At 38.6% G+C, this 24076-nt stretch overlaps 1 protein-coding gene and 2 pseudogenes across 1 annotated transcript in view; 1 reads left to right on the forward strand and 2 right to left on the reverse strand.

The window, feature by feature from the left end:
* Window positions 1-24076, reverse strand: part of LOC127125682 (bifunctional UDP-glucose 4-epimerase and UDP-xylose 4-epimerase 1-like) — a 94113-nt gene that overhangs the window by 55740 nt on the left and 14297 nt on the right. The window lies entirely within an intron of this gene.
* LOC127125707 (co-chaperone protein p23-2-like) lies at window positions 10072-23320 on the forward strand (annotated as a pseudogene).
* On the reverse strand, window positions 15811-17701 carry LOC127125696 (bifunctional UDP-glucose 4-epimerase and UDP-xylose 4-epimerase 1-like; annotated as a pseudogene).

A 24076-nucleotide genomic window follows, 5' to 3' on the forward strand; every position in this document is an offset into this window, starting at 1 on the left:
TGTGATAGAAAGGCCGTTAGAAGCGATTATTTCGATTAGTATAAATAAAAGGTCTTAGTGCTAGGATCGGGGGTGTTCAATGTGTGTACAAAATCTGTAAAATTTACCAAGTATCCGTGTGTATAGAAACAGTAAATTGAGAAATGTATGTTCGATTTACACCATTGTCATTTACTTTGAAGTAATTTAATTCATCTTTATTTTCCAGAAATATATCTTTATTTTAAGGATTCATCTTTGTAGTCATTTATCTTCGTTCTTACAAACGTTTCTCTTTATTTTGTGTTGGTCTTTTACTTTTTTAAGTATTTTAACGAATCACTATTGTTGCAAACACTGTCGAAGTGTTTATGTTCACTAGAATTCACTTTAACAAATAATTAGCACATGTCCTATGATCAATCTGATCGATCCTGTAAGTAACCAAATTTAGTAATTTGGAAGATCAGCGGTTGTTTGCCAATTTTCACGGCAAACAAATTGACATGCCAAGTGGGACGGTGCTAACGATTTTGAAAAGTGAAATTTTCCTTTTTTTATTCTAGTTATTCAATCGTCTTCTTACTGAGCCAATTGACGATTATCTAAATAGATTTCGATTACTCAAAGCTAGGTATTTTATACAAGTACCAGAGTATGAATTGGTCGAAATGGCCGCTGGGGGGCTTGACTATTCTATCAGGAATAAGTTAGATAACCAGTATTTTAGAGATATGGTCCAACTGCCTGATAGGGTCCGACAGTTATAATGCTTGAAGGAAGAAAAAGCTACAAAAAATAAGAATAAAAGAGTAGCCTACGTCGATTTCAGTAATGATGACGAAGGATCCTATAATGGGCTTCGACGAAAATGAAATCGACCTTGCTGAGTTGAAGCAAGGTTCACCTTATGCTTGTAAGGTCTTGGCCCCGTCGAACGGAAAAAACCCTATTGAACCAGAAAAGAATGATAAATTTACACTTTCGACGTTATAAAATATGACGAAATCTTTGATTTGTTAGTTAAGGATGGTCAAATGATAGTGCCTCTGAGTGCTAAAGTACCTCCTTTAGAACAAAGAAAGAAAAGAGGGTTTTGCAAGTACCATAGTTTTCTGGGTCATAAAACATCTCAATGTTTTTTTTTCAGGGATCTTGTTCAGAATGCTATCCAAGAAGGGAGACTCAAGTTTGGAGACAAACCTAGGAGCCAGATGAAGATCAACTCCAATCCTCTGCAAATGGTTGATGCCCACTACACGAAACTAGAGGAAGTAAACATGGTCAAAGTCACTGATGATTTCGACATGACCAAAGTTACTGAGGACTTCATCAATGAACCCATCATGGTTAGGGTTTCTGAGCATCTTGATCGGGATTCTTTAACGACTTCGTTCAGGAAGCTGTGGGAAATGCCACCAATGGAAACACTGATGTTTTCGACACTGGAGTCACTGAAGATTCCAACCTGATGATAGTAACCAAAGAAATTGTTGATGGTTTTGTGCAAATAGATAAGGCTACCGAGGGCCTTCAATTGAAATTCCGGAATTTGGACATCACTGAAGATATCGACATGGAGGTTAATATGGTTGAAATATCCAAGAAACATACATGGAAGTTGACAATGAGTGTCAACAAGAAGGGTATAATAAAATAGCCTTCCCCAAAGAAGACGAAACTCTGACTGATTTCTACCGGAGGTGCCAGAAGAAGCAATCAGAGGTTATACTGTGCCCCCGATGCAACACCATGTTCGACAAGACAGCAGCCTAAAACCTCTAGGGAGTAAGGAGGGTAAAACACCAAGGGTTCCAGAAAGCCCTCCAAGATCAACAGGTTGTCCAGCCCATAAGGGCTTTCGACCCAATAAGGTATTATGATTCAATAAGGCATATGGTGAAGCTTGGTGAAACAAAACGAAGGGTCATGTTGCTAAACCCATCTCTTTCAAACCCAACACTGAGGCTTCAAATGGAAAATGATTAAAGTCATTCGATGGCAGGAAACGCGGCCAGGGAAAATGGCAGAACTTCGAGGTGGATAGAGGTTCGTCATTAACATACCGTAAGGAGTTTTAGCATGACAAAAAAAACCTCCCACATCTCTGAAAACTACAAAGGAAAAAATCTCATGACAAGGTCTCAATGGAGAAGGGAACAAAGAAGGAGGAAAGCAAAAAGGGATGCTGGAGAAAAGGAAAATTTTGAGTTCGGCACCAATGTGCCTGCAAGAAAAAAGGAGGACTTAAGCCTTGACAAAGGAAAGTTTAGTACTCCAGCAGAGGCGACCAGAGAGAAATATGATCGAATGGTTGCAGAAGACGAAATGTTGATAGATAACTTTGACTTCGGGTCAGAAGATTCTTTGGATATCTTAGTCGGTATGGTATCTATGATGCCCATGGAGTTCAACCAAATCACAGAGGTCGAAGACATCGACAACAATACATAAAGAGAAATGGTTGCTCACAAGCCAGTATGCTACTATGTGATGAACAATGGTTGCGTGGAGGAGAAAAATGCCTTCTTTGAGAGACTCGATGAGGCTATGAAGAGTCACCTTAAGCCTCTCTTTATTATTGGGAAGATCGAAGATGTCCCCATTAATAAAATCTTAGTGGACTGCGACTCAATGGTGAATTTGATATCGCATCATATGCCGAGAAAATTTGGCAAGTATGATACAGATGCCAAACCCCACAATATGATGCTTTCCAATTATGAGGGAAAGGTGGGTTCCACTCTTAGTGTAATCCAGGTCAAGTTAACTGAAGGAATTATCACCAGATCCACAATGTTTATGATTTTGGAAACGAATGCCAACTATAACTTGTTGCTTGGAAGAGAATGGATATATGGGGTTGGGATTGTGCCATCCTTAATGCACCAACGAATCATCATATGGCGTCCAGATGGTATTCTGGAGAATATAGGAGCAAACAAAGGTTACTTTAAGACTCCTATCAACCATATCGACATACGTTAGTTCGACAAACATTTGGCCAATATCGCTCCGTGTGATCCGGCCAATTTTGCATTTACTCCAGACGATAATGCCTACTGTTCCCTATATTTGCACCCTAACAATGGCTTTCGCTGGGACGGAGAAGTGGTAGGAGAAGACGACTCTGGATATCTAGGAGCGCCCGGAGTTGACCCTACAGGTTAGGGAAGTGAATTTAGTGTTGATGACTAAGTTCGAAGCGCTAAAAAGGATTTCGACTTACATAGCCGAAAACAAATAGCAATCGGCCTTGGAGGCTGAAGTCAAAAACATGGTTGTCGAAGCCAGCAAGGAATTCCATCAAATAGGTTCTGGAAAGGACTTCGATCCAAAGCCACATGATATGGTTCAGGATGAAGATCAAGGCCAAAGGCTCAGCGCCATCTATGATGATGAGCCTTTGGGTTTCGAGAAGGATCCGCTAGCAATAAATATTAAGATGTTAGCTCATGATCCACTTGAGGAAATAGACTTGGGAGGAGGATTGACAAAAATGCCAACTTACATTAGTGCCAATATCAGCCCCCAACTCAAAGTCGAAGTGATCCAGTTGTTGAAGGAATTCAAGGACTGTTTCGCATGGGATTATGATGATATGCCTGGTTTTATCAAAGATCTGGTCGAATTGAAGCTGCCAATCAAGCTTGGAAAAAGCCTATCAAGTAGAACCCAAGGCGATTTGCACCTGCAATTCTCTCGAAGATTAAAGAGGAGTTTGAAAGGCTTATTCGATGTAACTTCATCCGTACAACCAAGTATTTATAGTGGTTAGTTAATATTGTGCCTGTTATTAAGAAGAACGATACTTTGAGGGTGTGCATATATTTTAGAGACTTAAATACTGGAACTCCAAAGGATGAATATTCAATGCCAGTTGCGGAAATGCTAGTCGATTCTTCCGCATGCCATGAGTATCTTAGCATGCTCGATGGATATTCTGGATATAATCAGATATTCTTTGCGGAAGAGGATGTCCCAAAAACGACATCTCGATGTCCTGGAGCCTTAGGCACCTATGAATGAGTGGTGATTCCTTTTGGTTTGAAGAATGCAGGGGCAATATACCCGAGAGCAATGAATTCAATCTTCCATGATTTCATAGGGACTTTTATGCAAATTTACATAGATGTTGTTGTTAAGTCTGTTTCAGGGAAGAGCCATATAGACCATCTTCGACTGTCCTTCGAAAGGATGAGAAGACATGGTCTAAAAATGAACCCTCTCAAATGCGCTTTTTATGTGCATGCATGGGATTTCTTAGGCTTTGTGGTCCACAAAAAGGGAATTGAAATAAACCAGAATAAGACTAAGGCCATAATGGAGGCGAAAGCACCATCAACGAAGAAGGAATTGCAGTCACTGCTTGGCAAGATTAATTTCCTAAGGAGATTCTTTTCAAACCTTAGTGGAAAGACGCAAGTTTTTTCGCCTTTGCTTCGACTCAACAAGGAAGGATTTGAATGAGGGAAGGCTCAGCAAGAAGTGTTCAATAAAATTATAGAATACCTGAGTCATCCACCAATTCTGACACCACCTTATAGGAATAAGAGTATGAGATTATACATATCTGCATATGACAATACTTTAGGGAGCATGTTGGCTCAAGAGGATGATAATGGCGTCGAAAGAGCCATTTACTACCTCAATAGGGTCTTAAATGATGCAGAAACTAAGTATAGCATAGGTGAAAATTTGTGTTTATGCTTGTATTTTTCTTGTATGAAGTTAAAGCATTATATAAAATTTGTTGATGTTTATGTTTCATCTTACTTCGATGTCATTAAACATATGTTGTCTAAACCAATTTTGCACAGCCGAATTGGAAAATGCGCACTAGCTCTAACTGAATATTCTTTAACATATATGCCGTTAAAAGCTGTTAAGGGATAAGTGACCGCATACTTTATAGTCTACCACTCCATAGTTGAGAATGCACTGAACTATCTCAAATTAGAACTCTAGAAGTTATACTTTGATGGGTCTAGCCACAAAGATGGAACATGCATATGAGTTTTAATCGTTTCTCCTAATAAAATTCCAACAAAACTCAAGTATAAAGTGGACGGCCTCTGCTCGAACAATGAGGCTGAATATGAAGCTCTCATAATCGGACTTGATATATTGTTGGAATTAGGGGAAACTTAAGTCGAAATAATGGGTGACTCAGAGTTAGTTATAAAACATATTACAAAAGATTACATGTATGTTAAAGATAATCTCATTATGTACTTCATAATATCCAGTCGGTTTCTAAAAAGATTCGAGATGACTAGTATTCGACTAATACCTTGATTGGAAGCCCCTTTGTTAGTTGACTCATTCTCTGTAGGTTCAGTATTAGCAATTGTGTCTGCAACATCTTCTGGAACATCATTCATTGATGTTTCAACATCATCTGTGACATCAACTTCGTTAGTTGAGTCTTCCACTACAATGTTTATGGATTCCATCATTACCCTGGTTCTGGAGTTGAAGACTTTGTATGCTCTGTTGTTTATAGAGTATCCTAGAAAATTTACCTCATCACTTTTAGGATCAATTTTTCTCCTCTGCTCACGATTTTCCAGAATATAACATTTACTTTCAAATACATGGAAATATTTCACAGTTGGCTTTCTTCCTTTCCATAGTTCATACAATGTGGCTGATGTGCCAGATCTGATAGTTACTCTATTAAGAATATAGCAGGAAATGTTCATGACATCATCCCAAAAATGATATGGTAGTTTCTTAGCATGAAGTATGACCCTTGCACATTCTTGAATGGTTCTATTCTTGCGCTCAACCACACCATTTTGTTGTGGGGTGATGGACGAAGAGAACTCATGACTAATTCCTTCAGAGGTGCAGAATTCCTCAAACTTGTTGTTCTCAAATTCCTTCCCATGGTCACTTCTAATCCTGATAATGCCACAATCCTTCTCTCTTTGAATATTTTGATAGAGTTCTTTAAACACTTCAAACACTTCATACTTTTCTTTAATGACGTTCACCCATGTGAACCTAGAGAAGTCATCAACAACAACATATGCGTACCTCTTCCCTCCTAGAATTTTAACTTGCATAGGTCCCATCAAGTCCATATGAAGTAGCTCCAGAATTTTTGAAGTGGTTAGATGTTGAAGCTTCTTGTGGGACATCTTTGTTTGCTTCTCTATTTGACATTCACCACAATTTTTTCCTTCATCAATTCTCAGTTTGGGAATTCCTCTTACTGCTTCCTTTGATATAACCTTCTTCATACCTTTCAAATGTAAGTGACCAAGCTTTTGATGCCATAACTTAGTCTCATCCTCTTTTGACATTAGGCAGGTGGAGAGACAATTTGTTTCTTGAAGAGTCCACAGATAACGGTTATCTTTTGATATGGATCCCTTCAAGATGGCTTCATTCTTCTCATTTCTTACCATACATTCAGTTTTATTAAAGTTTACTTTGAGACCTTGGTCACAGAGTTGACTAATACTTATCAGATTAGCAGTCAATCCTTTAACAAATAGAACATCATCTAGACTAGGCAATCCTGGATAGTCCAACTTTCCAATTCCCTTTGTTTCTCCTTTTGATCCATCTCCAAAGGTGACATAGCTAGTGGAATATGACTTAATATTCACCAAAAATTTCTTGACACCAGTCATGTGTCTAGAGAAGCCATTATCAAAATACTAATCCTCTCTAGCAGAAGCTCTGATGGAGGTGTGAGCTATGAGTTCTGACATACCATTTTTGGGAATCCATCTTTTCTTTGGCTTAACCATAGTTTGTTTTCTTCTGAGTTATGAAGCAGGTTTGGGATAGCCATACAATTTGTAGCAATAAGGTTTTATATGACCAAACTTCCCATAATGATGATACTTCCATCTTTGGGTCTTGCTTCCTGAGTAAACCTCTTAATCCCCTTGATGATGTTGGGACATTTGATTAGACATATGTCGTTCCTATTGTCTTTTAGGTGGAACAAAGTTCATTACATACAATTTTCCTTTGTTCATTACTCCTTAATTGTCATAGCCTAAACCTTGAACATTTCCAGCATTCTTACCAGTTTGAAGAATTTCATCCAGAACATCAGAACTACTGTTAAGCATTCTTACAGATTTAGTCATATTGTCAAGTTTTGAATTGTGTAGTACAACTTCCTCCTTCAGATCAGAGATGATAGATAGATGCTCCACTTTCTCTGCCTGTAGTTGAGCAATAGTTTTATTTTGACCTTCTCCCAGTTTACAGACGTTTTCATTTCTGAGGCACAATTCCTTATAAGATTCAACAAGTTCCTCAAAGGTTAGTTCCTCACAATCAGAGTCTTCATCAGAGTCACAAATTCCAGTCAGGGTAGTAACCTGTTTAGTAGGTTCCACTTCAGGATCACTTTCAGAATATCTTCTGACCAAGAGACACACAAACCATTCTTTTGTTTCTTGAGATACGTGGGACACTTAACCCTTATGTGACCAAACCTTTCGCGTCCATGGCATTGGATTCCTTTTCCTTGGTTAGTTTTTTCTTCAATTTTGGGCCTTCTGCCAAGATCATGATTTTTGTTGATGTCGAATGATTTGTTTTTGACATTAGATCTTGTCTTCCAGTCCATATTCTTCTTCATTTTGTTGAATTTTCTTCCAAGTAATATGATAGCATTAGATACCCCTTCATCTGTATCCAAGTCACGTTCATCTTTGAGGTCTTCAATATTAGAGACAAAGGCTATGCTTTTCTTCTTTTATGATTTTTTAATGATCCCTAACTCAAGGTATGAAGAGATCCCATCAGTTCATCAACTTTCATGTTGTTGATATCTTGAGCTTCTTCAGTGGCAGTAACCTTCATGTCAAATCTCTTTTGAGGGACCTGAGGATTTTTCTGACCAACTTAGCTTCTGGAATCTTCTCCCCTAGAGCACTTGAGGCACTGGCTATCTCAATGATATTCATGTGAAAGTCATGAATGCTCTCATCCTCCTTCATTCTTAAGTTCTCAAACTTGGTGGTTAGAAGTTGAAGCCTTGACATCTTTACCTTAGAGGTTCCTTTATGAGCAGTCTTCAAGATCTCTCAAGCTTCTTTAGAAATAGTGGAGTTATTTATTAGTCTAAAGATGTTCTTGTCCATTCCATTAAATAGAGAATTCAATGCTTTGGAGTTTTCTTGAGCTAATTTATCATCTTCATCATCCCAGTCTTCCTCAGCCTTCAGCACATCAGTAATCTTGCCATCTTTATCTCTAATTATTGGTGGATCTCATCCCTTAACCACGAATTTCCAAGATTTGTTGTCCATGGATTTGATAAAAGCCACCATACGAGCTTTCCAGTAGTCATAGTTGGTTCCATCAAGAATGAGAGGTTTGTTCACAAGTCCTCTTTCCTTGTCCATTGTACCAGAAAGTATCTTCCCTGGATCTAACCCAAAAATAGAGCAGGATGCCTGCTCTGATACCAATTGAAATTCTGGTAAGCAGATATTAGATGTTCTAAGAGATGTCGAGACACTGATATCTGATCAATAGACAATAACAAGATAACTTACATATAAGGGAACATAAAATAACTGAACACACAAAGTTGTTAACCTAGTTTGGTGTACAACAACACCTACATCTGGGGGCTACCAAGCCAGGAAGGAAATCCACTAAATAATATCAGTTTGTAGACCTTCTGCAAATTATCTCCAATTTACAGTCTACACCCTAATCACTACCCGTGCTTAACTTCTACCTAAGACACTCCTAGGTGTGAGACCCTTCTCACTTCCCTTTCAGTAACAACAGTGATACTTCAAACAATTACAAGAAATTCTGAAGTCACACTCCACAGACACACAATCACTCAATGCTTAAAAGCTTATGAGTGCTTGACAATCCTTACAATAAATTAACACATTCCTACTCATATATCAAAATGATATTTGAGAGGCTCACAAATAAGACGTATACTCAAACCCTAACACCACACAACTGTCTTCTTTTCTTCGTCCTTCAATTAGGTTTGAAGCATTCTATATATAGCCATAGAAAGAACTGGATTTGGGCCTTGTACACGAAGTGAACCAGCTGCACAACATTAGGTTACCAATAAAAAGTTTCCTAAAATGTCTCAATATTTAGAAAACTGAATAAGTTTAAAATCAATTAGAATCTCTGATTCCTCACTCACGGACGCCACATGAGATTACTTAATATTCCTAGAATATTCTGTAATCAGTTAAACAATCAAACGTTACCAAGAGTAAAAACTGTTTCAGACAAGATGTCGAATCCACATGTTAGGACATCTTGTTCAACATGTTGTAGCTAAGTTAGTTTTACCAAAATTACTGCCAATAAAAAATACAAGGAATTAACAGAATCCACACATTGATAAATCAAGAAAATAACTTTTCCATCTTTCTACCTTTGTTCCTCATGCGCAACCTTCCAAACATCATTTGCACTCACTTCCAAAGCAGGTACTCCATCATTTAGGATTTTAGCCACATCTTGAAATTTGAAGATGACCTACATTTGCGTAACCCACCTCTCGTAGTTCTCACCTCTAAAGACCGATAGATTTGCAGGAAATTACGTTGATGTTGTGTTGCTGTTTTCCATTATCGGTTGACTAATTCTCAATCGGGTTCATCGATACCAATTTATTGGAACAATTATGGTTTTCAAGAAGAATGAAGAGAGAGAGAGATAGAGAGAGAGAGAGAGAGAGAGAGAGAGAGAGAGAAAGAGAGAGAAAGAGATTATATTGTGAAAAAGGGAAATTTTATTATAAAGTTGTTATATTTGTTTACATAATCACATGTCTTTATATACACAAGCATCATAACATATTCACTAAATGAAGTATTCGACTATATCGAATACATGCTTACAACATTCGAAGTCTACATATTGTATTTGATTTTAACTCTGTCGGATACATCTAACTCCTACTTAACTATCTTCGACTATATTATCTACAATTACTTCAACTAGGTCGAATACAATATTGTCAAATACATTTTTTTTATTAAACAATGAATTACTAGCATCTTTCTAACAATTATATATATTTTTTACATATTATCAACAATATTATTAACCATTGCCAAAGTTTTTAATCTTCAAAAATAAAACCCATATCGTCTAAACAAGATCATATTTTTTTTATTGCATATGCTCACTCATGTCATGTCACATATGCACAAAGATAAGAGAACTCAGAACTCAGTTTTTCCCTACTACTGGAAAATTCCAAGCATTCACCCAACTCTTTTCTTCTAGGTCCAAAGGATTGGGTGTTTGAGGTAGATGCATCTGTGGTCCCGAGGAAGGATTTTTGATTCGACGATAATCCATGGACCATTCTTAAGGTTTGTTCCGTTCTGATAAATGTTAGTGTCTTTTTTCTCTTTCCTTTTACTTTTTTTTTTGCTGAATTCTCAAACTTTTCTATGAAGAAAAGCTATTATTACTTGCACTGTTGCTTTGTTTTAGCCTTTCCCCATTTCAATTTTATGTTATTATTGTCTTTGCTACATTTGTTTCAACCATCAAAATTATATCTTTGTAATAATAATGAAGAAAGAATGAAGATTTTGTAACAGTACTAAATATGGCAGAAAAGATGGGAAGCAAAGTGAGGATAATATTATAAGACTTTAATCAAACAGTTGGCATACAATAAAAATCCAGATGTGAAAAGAAAGTTTGAGGGAGAAGAATAATAACTTTACTCATCACATAATCATAAAATTTCTCACTACTGCAGTATTTGTACTGACTCATTCCTTCACGTAGTCCCTCCACATGTTGTGCGGTTTGCGTGGCCTTGCTCCTGTGCGTATGTCCAATATTTTCGCGTTATTGTTAGTCACTTCCTTTCCGTGCGTATTTTGTGGGCCCTCCCTCTGTTTTGCTGACTCATAGGCTGCTTCTAAAATCTCTTTTTCTTTTGGCTTCATTACAATACCATCCCTATTAAAAGCAACCTTGTCCTCAAGGTTGAAAGAGGGAAACTTCTGTTGCAAGTCAGTTATTTCTTCCCAAGAAGCATCTGCGACATCATGCTGATCCCATTGAATTAAAACTTGGTGAATTGTTTGGTTGCCTTTGATAACAGTTCTAGCTTGCAACACTTTAATAGGAGTTATAATTGGTCCTCTGTCTGACATAGTCAAAGGTAACGACAAGTATTGCTCTTGGAAAGTTCCCTTGAATGGTTTAAGCTGAGACACATGGAAAACAGGGTGTATTTTAGCATGATCTGGAAGTTTGAGTTTGTAAGCTACCGAACCCACACGAGCTATGATCTCAAAGGGTCCAAAATAGCGCATGCCTAACTTTTGATTCTTCCTCAAGGCCACCGACTGTTGCCGATAAGGTTGGAGCTTCACCAACACTAGCTCTCCCACCTGAAAGGTCACATCCATTATATGCTTGTCCTCTTGTTTCTTCATGTACTGCTGAGCCTTTTCTAAATTTGCTTTCAACTGCTGTAAAATTCGGTCTCTCTCCATCAGCTGTTCTTGGAGTGCTGAAGGGTCAGTAGCTTGAGGTTTATACCTTAATAAAGCCGGCGGATCTCTCCCATAAAGAGCCTTGAAGGGTGTCATGCCAATGCTGGTCTGTAAGGCTGTGTTATACCAGAATTCAGCCCATGATAATGCCTTGTACCATGACTTAGGGTTGTGAAAGGTGAAACACCTAAGAAATAGCTCTACTGTCTTATTAAGCGCCTCAGGCTGCCCATCAGATTGGGGATGATACGCCGACGACATTGCCAAACTTGTACCTTGTAGCTTGAACAAATGTTGCCAAAAGGAACTTGTAAACACTTTATCCCTATCAGATACAATGGATATGGGCATTCCATGTAATTTGACAATATTGTGCATAAAAATTTCAGCCACTGACTTACTAGAGTAATCAGTTTTCATAGGAAAGAAATGAGCATACTTTGATAATCTATCTATGACCACCAAAATAGTAGTGAACCCAAAGGATAAAGGAAGTCCTGTGATAAAATCCATAGCCACATCTTCCCATACTTGTGATGGTATTGAAAGTGGTTGTAATAACCCCGCCGATACTGTGTTAGCAGTCTTAGCTTGTTGGCACACACCACAACTTTGCACATAGTGATAGATATCCTTTTTCATATCCGGCCAGTAGAATTGGGACTTTATTCTAGCCATAGTTCTAGTAAAACCCGCATGACCACCCAGTGGGGATGTATGTAATTCATATAAGACTTGTTGTACCAATTCAGTGTGTTGAGGAATCACAATTCGTTACTTCCAATATAACAGTCCATCTCTGAAAGTGTATTGGAGATATGAATTACCTTGGCTAATACACTTTTGTATGATGTCACTCCAGTGGTTATCACTTTTCAACACTTCCTTTACTTGTTGAATGAATTGACACTCAGGCTCTGACCACGACAAAGTCATTAACCTCGATAAAGCATCAGCTTCCAGATTCTCTTTGCCAGGCTTGTACTCTATAACAAAATCGTAACCCAAAAACTTATGTAACCACTGCTGCTGTTCGGGTGTCTGGAGGGATTGGTCCATCAAACTCCGCAAACTCTTTTGACCGGTTCGAATAATGAACCTATGACCCATTAAATAATGTCTGAATTTGGCTATAACTTCAGATATGACAAGCATCTCTCGAAAATAAGCCGATTTCTTTTGATTGTGAGGAACTAGTTTCTTGGAAAAATAAGCAATGGGGTGACCATCTTGGTGCAGCACTGCACCAACTCCGACCCCTGAGGCATCTGTTTCCAAAATGAAGGGTTTATTGAAATTCGGCAAAGCCAAAACTGGACCAGAAATCATTGCAAGTTTTAACTGGTGAAATGCCATCTCAGCTTGGTCATTCTAAACAAAACTCTCATTCTTAAGTAATTCAATCAATGGTGCAGCCACTCTTGCATATGATTTTATAAATCTCCTATAGTAACCTGTGAGACCTAAAAAACCCCTCAATTGCTTCACGTTCTTAGGTACTGGCCAATCCTGTACAGCTTGGATTTTATCTTTATCCATGGCAACTCCTTGACCTGTAACTCTATGTCCCAAGTACTCAATTTCTGAAACTCCAAATGAACACTTAGATAACTTGACAAACAGAACATTGTCTTGAAGTATTTTTAGAACTGCATCTAAATGGTCCAGATGTGCTTGCCAAGTAGGGTTGTATATGAGAATATCATCAAAGAAAACCAAAACATATTTTCGCAAAGCATGTTGAAAAATATGATTCATTAAGCTTTGAAACGTAGCTGAAGAGTTGGTCAGTCCGAATGGCATGACCAGCCATTCATAATGTCCTTGGTGTGTTCGAAAAGCTGTTTTATACCTGTCTTCGGGTTGGACCAATATTTGATGATAGCCAGACCTGAGATCCAATTTTGAAAAATATTTAGCCCCGAATAGCTCATCCAATAGCTCGTCTACTGTAGGAATGGGAAAGGAATCCTTGACAGTGATAGTATTTAATGCCCTGTAATCCGTGCAAAACCTCCATGTACCATCTTTCTTTTTCACCAATATGATTGGTGAAGAAAATGGGCTCGTACTTGGTTGTATGATACCTTGATGCAGCATTTCATGGATCATTTGTTCAATTTGTGTCTTTTGGCTATGAGGGTATCGATATGGTTTAACTTTGACAGGATTATAGCCCTCCATTAATGGAATATGATGGTTATGTGACCTATCCGGTGGCAACGCAACTGGTGTGTTAAACACCTCTTTGTATGTATGTAATAACCTAGAAATCTTTGGTTTGGTATCAGTAGGTAGCTCCTTGAACATGTCCTCAACAACATTTAATTTGAGCCATTGAATGGTGAAACATTCTGCTATAGCATCAGTGTTCTACAGCCTCTTCAAATGGTTGAGTTGAGCAACTGAAGGTCTGGGAACTTTCTCTCCTTCTAGCGTGACAAACTTTCCATTTAGAAAGAATTTCAGTGTGAGTGAAGCATAATCAGCCACATGCGGTCCTAGAGTTGCTAGCCACGATGCACCCAAAATCATATCTGCCCCAGCCACCGGTAACAAAAACACAGGAACCTTTAGTTCATGACCCTGTATCTTAACTGACAAGTCTGAAATGACCCCTTCTGCATTCATAATTTCCCCATTGCCAACCAGAACTCTGAACGCTGGACCGGTTTCTATGGGCAGTTTCAGAAACTTAGCGATTCTTGGCTGCAAAAAATTGTCTGAACTACCACCATCAATCAACACTTGCACTTTAATGTTCTCAATTAACCCAGAAAATCTTAGCACACCCATATGAGAATCTCCTTTCATTGCATTTAATGACAAATGATGCTCCGGCTCGACGGTGGGAATGATGTCTGTGTTGAAATCAGATGGTTTCAAGATATCCCCACTGAGTTGATCATCCTCAGTATCATCATAATGTAATAGCATAAGTTGTCTGTTAGGGCATTTATGAGTAAATGAAAATTTGTCATCACACCAATAACAAAGTCCTTTGTCCCGTCTGAGTTGCATCTCTGCAGGGGAAATGCGTTTGATATTGGGATTCTTTTGGAACTGACTCATAGGTCTGGTGGGGGGTGTGTTGAGGATAGGGGTCGTGGTTTGGATGAATTGAAGGGTGGTTTGATATATGTGGATGGGTTGGCTCTTTGTGGTTTGTGTGTTTGAGTGTATTTTTCCTCATAGACTTTGGCTAGAGATACCACTTTCACAATGGAGGTGGGTGTGTGAATTAACACGTCACGACGGATCTCAGAATTGAGACCACTTATGAAACAGTCAATTAAGGCATCATTACTTAGGCCGTAAACTCTATTAGCTAATGATGTAAATTGTAGATAATACTCAGAAACAGTTCCAGTTTGAGTCAATTTAAACAGGGTAGCACGGGGACATTCATAGATGGATGGACCAAAATCCAGTTCTAAAGCACGAGTAAAATCTAACCAAGAATGGAACGGATTAGAACGTTGTAACATTTGAAACCAAGGAACCACATCCTTATCCAGATGCACAGATGCAATAGTTAATCTATCAGGATCAGGGGTATCGTAATAACCAAAAAATTGCTCAGCACGAAAGATCCACTCATGCACGTTAGTGCCATCGAAACGAGGAAATTCGAGTTTGACATTTCTCACCTGAAACGGAGGCCTGTTGTTGAGTTCTGCACCATGGCGATGCTTCGACGGTGTCTGCTGAATGAGGATGTCAAGCGCTGTGTGGATATCATCAAACTTTGATGTGTTACTAGCTTCTAATCGTTCCATACGCTCAAGGACTTCAGTCTGAAACAACCGCATCTCCTCATTAGTGCGCTTGATCTCAGCTTGCAGCTCTTTGTTTTGGGGTTCGGCCATGGTGTAATGAAAGCACCAATGTAACAGTACTAAATATGGCAGAAAAGATGGGAAGCAAAGCGAGGATAATATTATAAGACTTTAATCAAACAGTTGGCATACAATAAAAATCCAGATGTGAAAAGAAAGTTTGAGGGAGAAGAATAATAACTTTACTCATCACATAATCATAAAATTTCTCACTACTGCAGTATTTGTACTGACTCATTCCTTACGTAGTCCCTCCACATGCTGTACGGTTTGCGTGGCCTTGCTCCTGTGCGTATGTCCAATATTTCCGCGTTATTGTTAGCCACTTCCTTTCCGTGCGTATTTTGTGGGCCCTCCCTCTGTTTTGCTGACTCATATGCTGCTTCTAAAATCTCTTTCTCTTTTGGCTTCATTACATATTTTTGATATATTGTTGACTCATTTGTTACCAAAACCCTCTGAAGTTTCAATATTCATAGTCATTTAAATAATTTGTGGTTATTTGGTAATAGGTAATAGAATGTTGGTTTTAAATCGTGATTATTTGCGAAGCATCGCATTCAAAGACTACAGCTAGGGTTTCAATTATGGTTGCGCTGTAGAGACAATAGAAACCTTTGATGTCGCGGCTGAGATTGTAGTTTAACAACATTTTGTAAAACACTATTAGATTTTAGTATTTTGAGCCATTTAAGCAATTTATTTGTATTCAAAGACTACTGCTAGGGTTTCAAATAGCGGAGAATCACATTAGAATTAGAGTTTAGAGTTTGACCTAACAGGCTTCAAGTACTCTTTAACAATGGGAGGCCTATTTCTATAGAAAATATCGGTAGATGAGTCGTCGAGCAGATTCAAGGCTTCCCCGAGTAACCCTACGGGTTGTTCTTTGCCCAATTCCACTGGTCCCTGCACATCTCCTCCACACCATATTTAGCCTTCCAACCGAGTTCTCTCTCTGCTTTCTCTGTAGATGCATAAACCTCTGTAGCATCTCCTGGCCTTCTCGGGCACAATTTCAATGCGATTTTCTTGCCAGAAGCTTTATTAAAGGCATCAACCATTTCAAGCACAGACGTACCATGACCGGTTCCCAAATTGTAAGCCGTGTAACCTATCTTTTCCCTTGTGAAAAGCTTTCTAAGAGCAGCAATGTGACCATCTGCTAAGTCCATCACGTGGATATAGTCCCGTACCGCAGAGCCATCCCTTGTAGGATAATCATGACCGTACACATTGAGCTCAGGTAATCTTCCAACGGCTACTTGCTGTATATAAGGCATGAGGTTATTTGGGATGCCTCTAGGATCTTCACCCAGTTTACCACTTTCATGTGCCCCAACTGGATTAAAGTATCTCAGTAAAATGATTCCCCATTCCGGTTCAGCTTTCGAAATATCTCGTGCGATTTCTTCAAGGAAAAGCTTTGTCCGTCCATAAGGGTTCGTTGCTTGTAACTCAAAATCCTCCACACATGGCATCTTTTTAGGTTGGCCATAAACAGTTGCAGACGATGAGAAAACCATGTTTTTGCAATTGTGCTTAGCCATTACTTCATAGAGATTGATGGTGCCAACAAGATTATTATCGAAATAACGACGAGGATTTGCAACACTTTCACCAACTGCTTTTAACCCAGCAAAATGAATCACAGCGTCGAATTTAGTTTTTGAGAAAAGTTTCTCCAAATCATCTTTATTCCTGAGATCTCCCATGTGAATTCAAGATTTTGTGAAAGGTTTGGACCGACAATTTCACGAACACGGTCCACTGCTTCCATAGCAGAATTATCAAAATTATCGATGATGGAAACATTAAACCCATCTTTGAGGAGCTGAACCACGGTGTGAGCGCCAATAAAACCGGCTCCGCCGGTTACTAGTATCTTTTGTGATGTAGACGCCATATCTTGGAATCGGAGAGATAGAGAGAGGCTTGGGATTTTGAAGTTTTGAAGAAAGTGATAGATTTGAAATTTGAATTTTGGATTTTATATACAGTAATGAAATATTATTAATTGCTATATTTGGGTAATCGACAGAAAATTGGGATCTGGAATGCTTTTGTTAGTTTCAAATTTTGTTTCTCTCTGGAATCCATTTTTTATTTGTTAAATTTGACGCGCTGCTAATTTAAGATAAGATTAGTAATTCTGTTTTGTATTTGGATTCCATTTTTAGCTTCTGGACTGGATTGCCAAGTACTAGTAAGCTTCTTTTCAACCGTGTGTCACCATTAAGCTTTTTTTTATTATTATTTTTATTTTCATAGAATTAGGCCAAATTATAATTCTAAAATGGTATAAGATTCTACGGATAAGGCCATGAGCCACCCAGAAGATTGTGGTATCATATATTTTGCAAAACCCTATATTTGAAAAATCATTTTTCCCACCTAATTTCATTTTTGGTTTGTGTATAGTCGCCATCCTGAAGTTCTGTGGGCGCAGCGTTCTGATAAGCTTTATCTGACGGTTTCTCTAACTGATGCCAAGGATGTTTCTGTGAAGTGTGAGCCTCATGCTAAGCTTCAACATGAATCCTACAGCTTTACTTTGGAACTTTATGGATCGATTGAACCTGATGTGAGTGATCTTTTGTTTAGTTACATTTGAAAATTGCGATTGCATTTGTCTGCATTTTCCACAATATCAATGATTGCATCTCGAGTTTTTGACCCTTCCACTTAACCGGTAGTTTCAGTTTTTTTCCATATCCAGTTTTGAAAAGTGTGGATGGTTCTGTCTGTAAATTTGTCATTGTTCTATGTAGGGCTGTAAAATAAAGTCGAGCTCAAGAAACATAATAAGCTCAATTCAGAAAGGACAAAGAGGTTGGTCGAAAAGACTACTGAAGTCCGAAGAGAAACCTGCTCCATACCTAAAGGTTGATTGGAATAAATGGTGTGATGAAGATGAATAATCAGATTGTACGCTTTCGTTATCGTAAACAATATTTTGATTGGCGTTTCAAAATTTAACTCTAACTCAACATGAGTATTTATATTGGTTCATCAACCTTGAAGATTAAAACTAAATCAATTACTTGTGAGTACTGAAGACACAAGATATAGGGTTTTAGACGGAGGGAGGAGGAACAGACTTTTCTCTACAATCTTCACTTATATTCAAATGTCTTAATGTTTTACAAAGAGGTCTGGTCCTTATATAGAGATAGGGCCAGACAAGAAAGGACAAGTAATTAAATGCAGTAATGAATACTATCAGGTCCCTAGGATAGTTTGATTACCCAAGAGAATAAACTTTTGAACTCCCCCATACACATTTAAATTTATTCCAACAAAACTCCCCCATAAATTTAAATGCTCTTCCGATCAATCATGCCCAACATCTTCTTGCCTCTATCGAACAGCTCCTTCGATAGTGGTTTGGTCAAAATGTCTGCTGCTTGGTCCTTGCTTGCAACATGTTTAAGTTCGACACTTCCTTCCTTCACGTGTTCTCGAATGAAATGGAAGCGGACGTCAATGTGCTTGCTCCTTTCGTGATTTACTGGATTCTTCGCCAGTTCGATAGCAGATTTGTTATCAACTCTTATCAATGTTGCGTCTTCCTGTTTCGATTCTATTTTGTTTAGCAATCTCCTTAGCCAAATTGCATGACACACGCACCAAGATGCTGCAACGTATTCAGCTTCACACGTCGAGAGAGTCACAATTGGCTGCTTCCTCGAAAGCCATGTGAAAGCAGTGTTTCCCATGAAGAAAACATAGCCTGAGGTGCTCTTTCGATCATCAACATCCCCGCACCAATCACTATCTGAGTATCCAGTCAGCTTGTACTCTTCTGCCTTCGAATAAAACATTCCAAGTGACACAGTTCCTTGGACGTATCGAAGAATTCTCTTTAAAGCTTTCCAGTGAGCATAGATTGGTTCCTCCATGAATCGACTCACAATTCCCACACTTAGTGAGAGGTCAGGCCTTGTGCAAGTAAGGTATCGGAGGCTTCCAACCAAGCTTCGAAATTTGTTCGCTTCGACGCGTTCTCCCCCATCAAATTTCGAAAGCTTTGCTCCAGGTTCCATTGGTGTCGAGATTGGATTGCAGCTATCCATGTTGAACCTCTTCAGAATATCTTTGGCATACTTTTCCTGAGAGACAAAAATGCCATCTTCTTCTTGTCGAACCTCCAGTCCAAGAAAATATTTCATCAGACCTAAGTCTGTCATCTCGAATTCCTGTGTCATTTCTCTTTTGAATTCTTCAATTAACTGTTTGTTGTTGCCCAGAAAAATCAGGTCATCGACGTAGAGGGCAACAAGCAGCAATCTTTCTCCAGCCTTCTTTACATATACAGCATGTTCATAAGGACATTGCTGAAAGCCATTTTCTTTGAAGTACGTGTCTATTCGAGTATTCCACGCTCTTGGCGCTTGCTTCAGCCCATAGAGTGCTTTCTTTAATTTCAGCACTTTGCCTTCGCTTTCGATCTTCATATATCCTGGTGGCTGTTCGACGTACACTTCTTCTTCGAGCACACCATTCAGGAACGCTGACTTGACATCCATCTGTTGTATTGGCCATTTGTATTGAGCTGCATGTGAAATGAGTAATCGAATAGTTTCCATTCTGGCAACAGGCGCAAACACTTCATCATAATCAATTCCTGCTTTCTGCTTATAGCCTTTCGCTACCAGCCTTGCTTTGTATCTTTCGATCTCGCCTTCAGCATTCATCTTCTTCTTAAATACCCACTTCACGCCAATAGTCTGACTTCCTTTTGGTAACTCTGCTAGTTCCCAAGTATTGTTCTTTTCGATGGCTTTGATTTCTTCATCCATTGCATTCTTCCAGTTTCGATTTCTCATAGCTTCTTCGAAACTTACATCTTCAGTATCTGCCAGCAAGCATACAAGGTGTACCTCTTCTGTGTTTTCATACAAATCTTGCAGACTTCTTAATCTGGGTTGTGAAGGCTCATTTTCATCATCGGAATCTTCAGGTTCTATCGAAGTGTCTGTTGGCACAACAACTGGTGCTGCTTCTTCTTCTTCGACGAGAGCTTCAATCGAACTGCTCCAGTCCCATCTGCTTGCTTCATTTACTCGAACGTCCCTGCTTACAATCACCTTTTTGTTTATTGGGTCGAAAAGCCTATAGCCTTTCGATTTCTCATCATACCCAATAAGTATATACTTCTGACTCTTATCCTCCAGCTTCGTTCTCCTTTGATCAGGCACATGTGCATAAGCCACGCTTCCAAAAATTCTAAAGTGAGACACAGTTGGCTTCTGTCCACTCCAGGCTTCTTGAGGTGTTATGTCTCCAAGCTTCGAGTGAGGACATCTATTCTGGACATAAACTGCACATTGTACAGCTTCTGCCCAAAATTCCTTCGACATGTTCTTGCTCTTCAGCATTGATCGAACCATATCAAGCACTGTTCGATTCTTCCTCTCAGCTACTCCATTTTGTTGAGGTGAGTATGCTGTGGTCAGAAATCTTCTTATGCCTTGTTCCTCACAGTACTTCATGAATGCTGTCGAAGTATATTCTCCTCCTCTGTCTGATCGAAGCGCCTTGATGCGTCTGTCAGTTGCATTTTCAACCATCACTTTAAACTTTCTAAATGTCTCGAATGCTTCAGACTTCTCCTTCAGAAAATACACCCAAGTCTTTCTCGAATAGTCATCGATGAAAGAAATGAAGTATTTCTTGCCACTGAATGATTCTGGAGTGATTGGTCCACATATGTCAGTGTGGATTAGTTCCAGAATTTTCTTTGCCTGATATTCTGCCTTCTTTTGAAAGGATGTTCTGGTTTGCTTGCCAAAAACACAGTCTTCACAGAATTTTTCATCGAACTCCACGTCTGGTAGTCCATGCACCATATTCTTCTTCGACAGTCTTCTTAGTCCAGCCTGATGTAAGTGTCCAAAACGCAAGTGCCATAGGGATGCTTGGTCTTCGACATTAACATGCAAGCATTTCTCTCGAATGCTCTTCAGGTTCAGCTTATACATTCGATTCTTCCCCATTTCGACTAAGGCAACTAGACGTCCTGTCTTGTCCTTCAGCTGCAGGTTTCGATCCTCCATGAGTATCGAATACCCCTTCTCTGTTAGTTGTCCCAAACTCAAGATATTTGCTTTGAGATTTGGTACATAGTAGACTCCTTCGATTGATCCTACTACACCTTTTTTCTGTAAGAAACATATAGTTCCTTTTCCTTCGACCTTCACCTTCGAGGCATCTCCAAATGAGACGTGTCCATCTTCGACAGTCTTTAATTCTTTGAACAGGTGTTTGTGACCACACATGTGATTGCTTGCACCTGAGTCGAGGTACCACATTGTGTCACTCTCTGCATCTTCTTCCTTCTGCGCCATTAACAAGAATCCTTCATTCGATTCTGATTCTAGGGCAAAGTTAGACGTTTCTTCAACTCTCCTCCTCGATCGACAGTCTCTAGCAAGATGTCCCATCTTTCCACAGTTGTGGCAACTGTAGGAATTGCAATCCTTCGCGTAATGCCCCTGTTTGTTGCACTTATAGCATTCGATACTGTTGTAATTTGTTCTTCCACCTCTTTGATTTCGACCTCTACCATGCCAGTTTTGTTGGCTAGATTGTCCTCTGTCGAAACTATAGTTTTGGTAGCTTCGACCGCCATCACGTCCTCCATGACCACGTCCTCTCCCTCTCCAGTTTTGAGAGAAAAGTGCCTTTTCATCTCTGCTCGAATCTGCCTCTTCGATTGCCTCTTCTTTCTTTTTCATTTTTCGCTGCTCATGTGCTTCGAGCGACGCAGCAACCTCTTCGACAGTGATTGTCGAAAGGTCCTTTGCTTCCTCTATAGCGCACACAATGTTTTCGAACTTGTCCGTTAAAGATCTTAGAATCTTTTCGACAATTCGGCCCTCTGTCATTGCCTCTCCATTTCGACTCATCTGATTCGCCACTGTCTGCACGCGCGTAATATAGTCCGCTACGGACTCTGTCTTCTTCATCTTCATCCTCTTCATCTCCCCTCGAAGAGTTTGCAATCTAACTTGCTTCACTCTGTCTGCTCCTCTGTACGCTTTCTCTAAAGTGTCCCAGGCCCCCTTCGACGTGGTTGAACCAGCAATCTTCTCGAATGCTGATTCGTCCACTGCTCTGAACAGCATGTATAATGCTGTTTTGTCTTTCGACCGCGTCTCTTTCAACGCCTTCGTCTGGGCGGCATTGAGACCTGTTGTGTTACCTGGATCTTCAAAGCCATCATTGGTGACTTCCCACGCATCCAATGAGCCCAGCAACGCTTTCATCTGGATGCTCCAATTCTCATAATTGGACTTCGTCAGCCGTGGCAACGGCATTTGACTGGTCAGGCTCGCCATGAGCTCTGATACCAATTTGAAGACACAAGATATAGGGTTTTAGACGGAGGGAGGAGGAACAGACTTTTCTCTACAATCTTCACTTATATTCAAATGTCTTAATGTTTTACAAAGAGGTCTGGTCCTTATATAGAGATAGGGCCAGACAAGAAAGGACAAGTAATTAAATGCAGTAATGAATACTATCAGGTCCCTAGGATAGTTTGATTACCCAAGAGAATAAACTTTTGAACTCCCCCATACACATTTAAATTTATTCCAACAAGTACTACACTCGTCTGATTAAAGTTTGTATTGGAGTTATTGCAGCTGAATTGATATCTGACGACGATGGACGGGTAAGTCAATGTTATTGCTAGTCACATGTAATTTTGAGTTGTAGAATTTAACAAACCTCCAACTCCAAGTACTTAATCTTATACAATGCAACTTGTTCTTTTGCAGTTTGCTGGTGATGATGAAGGGATGTTATGTAAGTGAATCCATTGCATCTCTATACTTTATCAGCAAGGCCGTCTTTGGAATCTGAAAACAGTCTTCATCTTGTTTGATTACTTGGCAGTAATTCTAGTAAGGTTTCTTTGATTTGAATGCTGGTTGCATCACAATCTAACCTCTTTTATTGAAAAATATGTTTTTTGAAATTATAGAATACAATCTTGACATCCATTATTGTTTATTTATATACTGTCAATGTAGAGTGTTTACATTCTTAGTTAATCATAATAATTGTTGATCATTCAAGATGTTTGATATTTATCATAATTATCTTAAAAGTTATGTTGATGAATGGTTGTTACCAATTTAACAGTTAAACATCTTTTTGCAATTGAAAATTGTTTCATAATTTGTCATTCCAATAACAAATAATTTGGTCTTGCACATGAAAATTGAAAATAAAAATCCATCCTCCTTTATGTTTTCCCTAGCTTTCTTGCACTATCACTAAAAATGGCTATGAATAAAAAACGTTTTTTTAAAATGAATTTGATAATATATATATATATATATATATATATATATATATATATATATATATATATATATATATATATATATATATATATATATATATATATATATATATATATATATATATATATATATATATATATGATTGTTTGACATGTTTTTCAAACGAAAAAAATTAAGAAGCTAGAAACACAAATGATATATATTCTGGTTTGTTTTCTCCATCTGAATGGTATATTTAGTCCTTTTTTTAGAGGATTTTTTTGTTATGTATCAAGATTTTTAATTACAAGCCTCACACCAAGATTATTCGCAATGAACACTTAATACTCATACTCTTTACAATGAACACTTAATATTCAAACAAGAAAATACACCACTTTTTTATTTTATATCATCTTTCACCAAACACTGGTGAATTAAGAATCACACAAATTCTTAAAAGATGAAG

Source organism: Lathyrus oleraceus, chromosome 1 (genome assembly GCF_024323335.1).
Source record: "Lathyrus oleraceus cultivar Zhongwan6 chromosome 1, CAAS_Psat_ZW6_1.0, whole genome shotgun sequence".
NCBI classification, from domain to species: domain Eukaryota; kingdom Viridiplantae; phylum Streptophyta; class Magnoliopsida; order Fabales; family Fabaceae; genus Lathyrus; species Lathyrus oleraceus.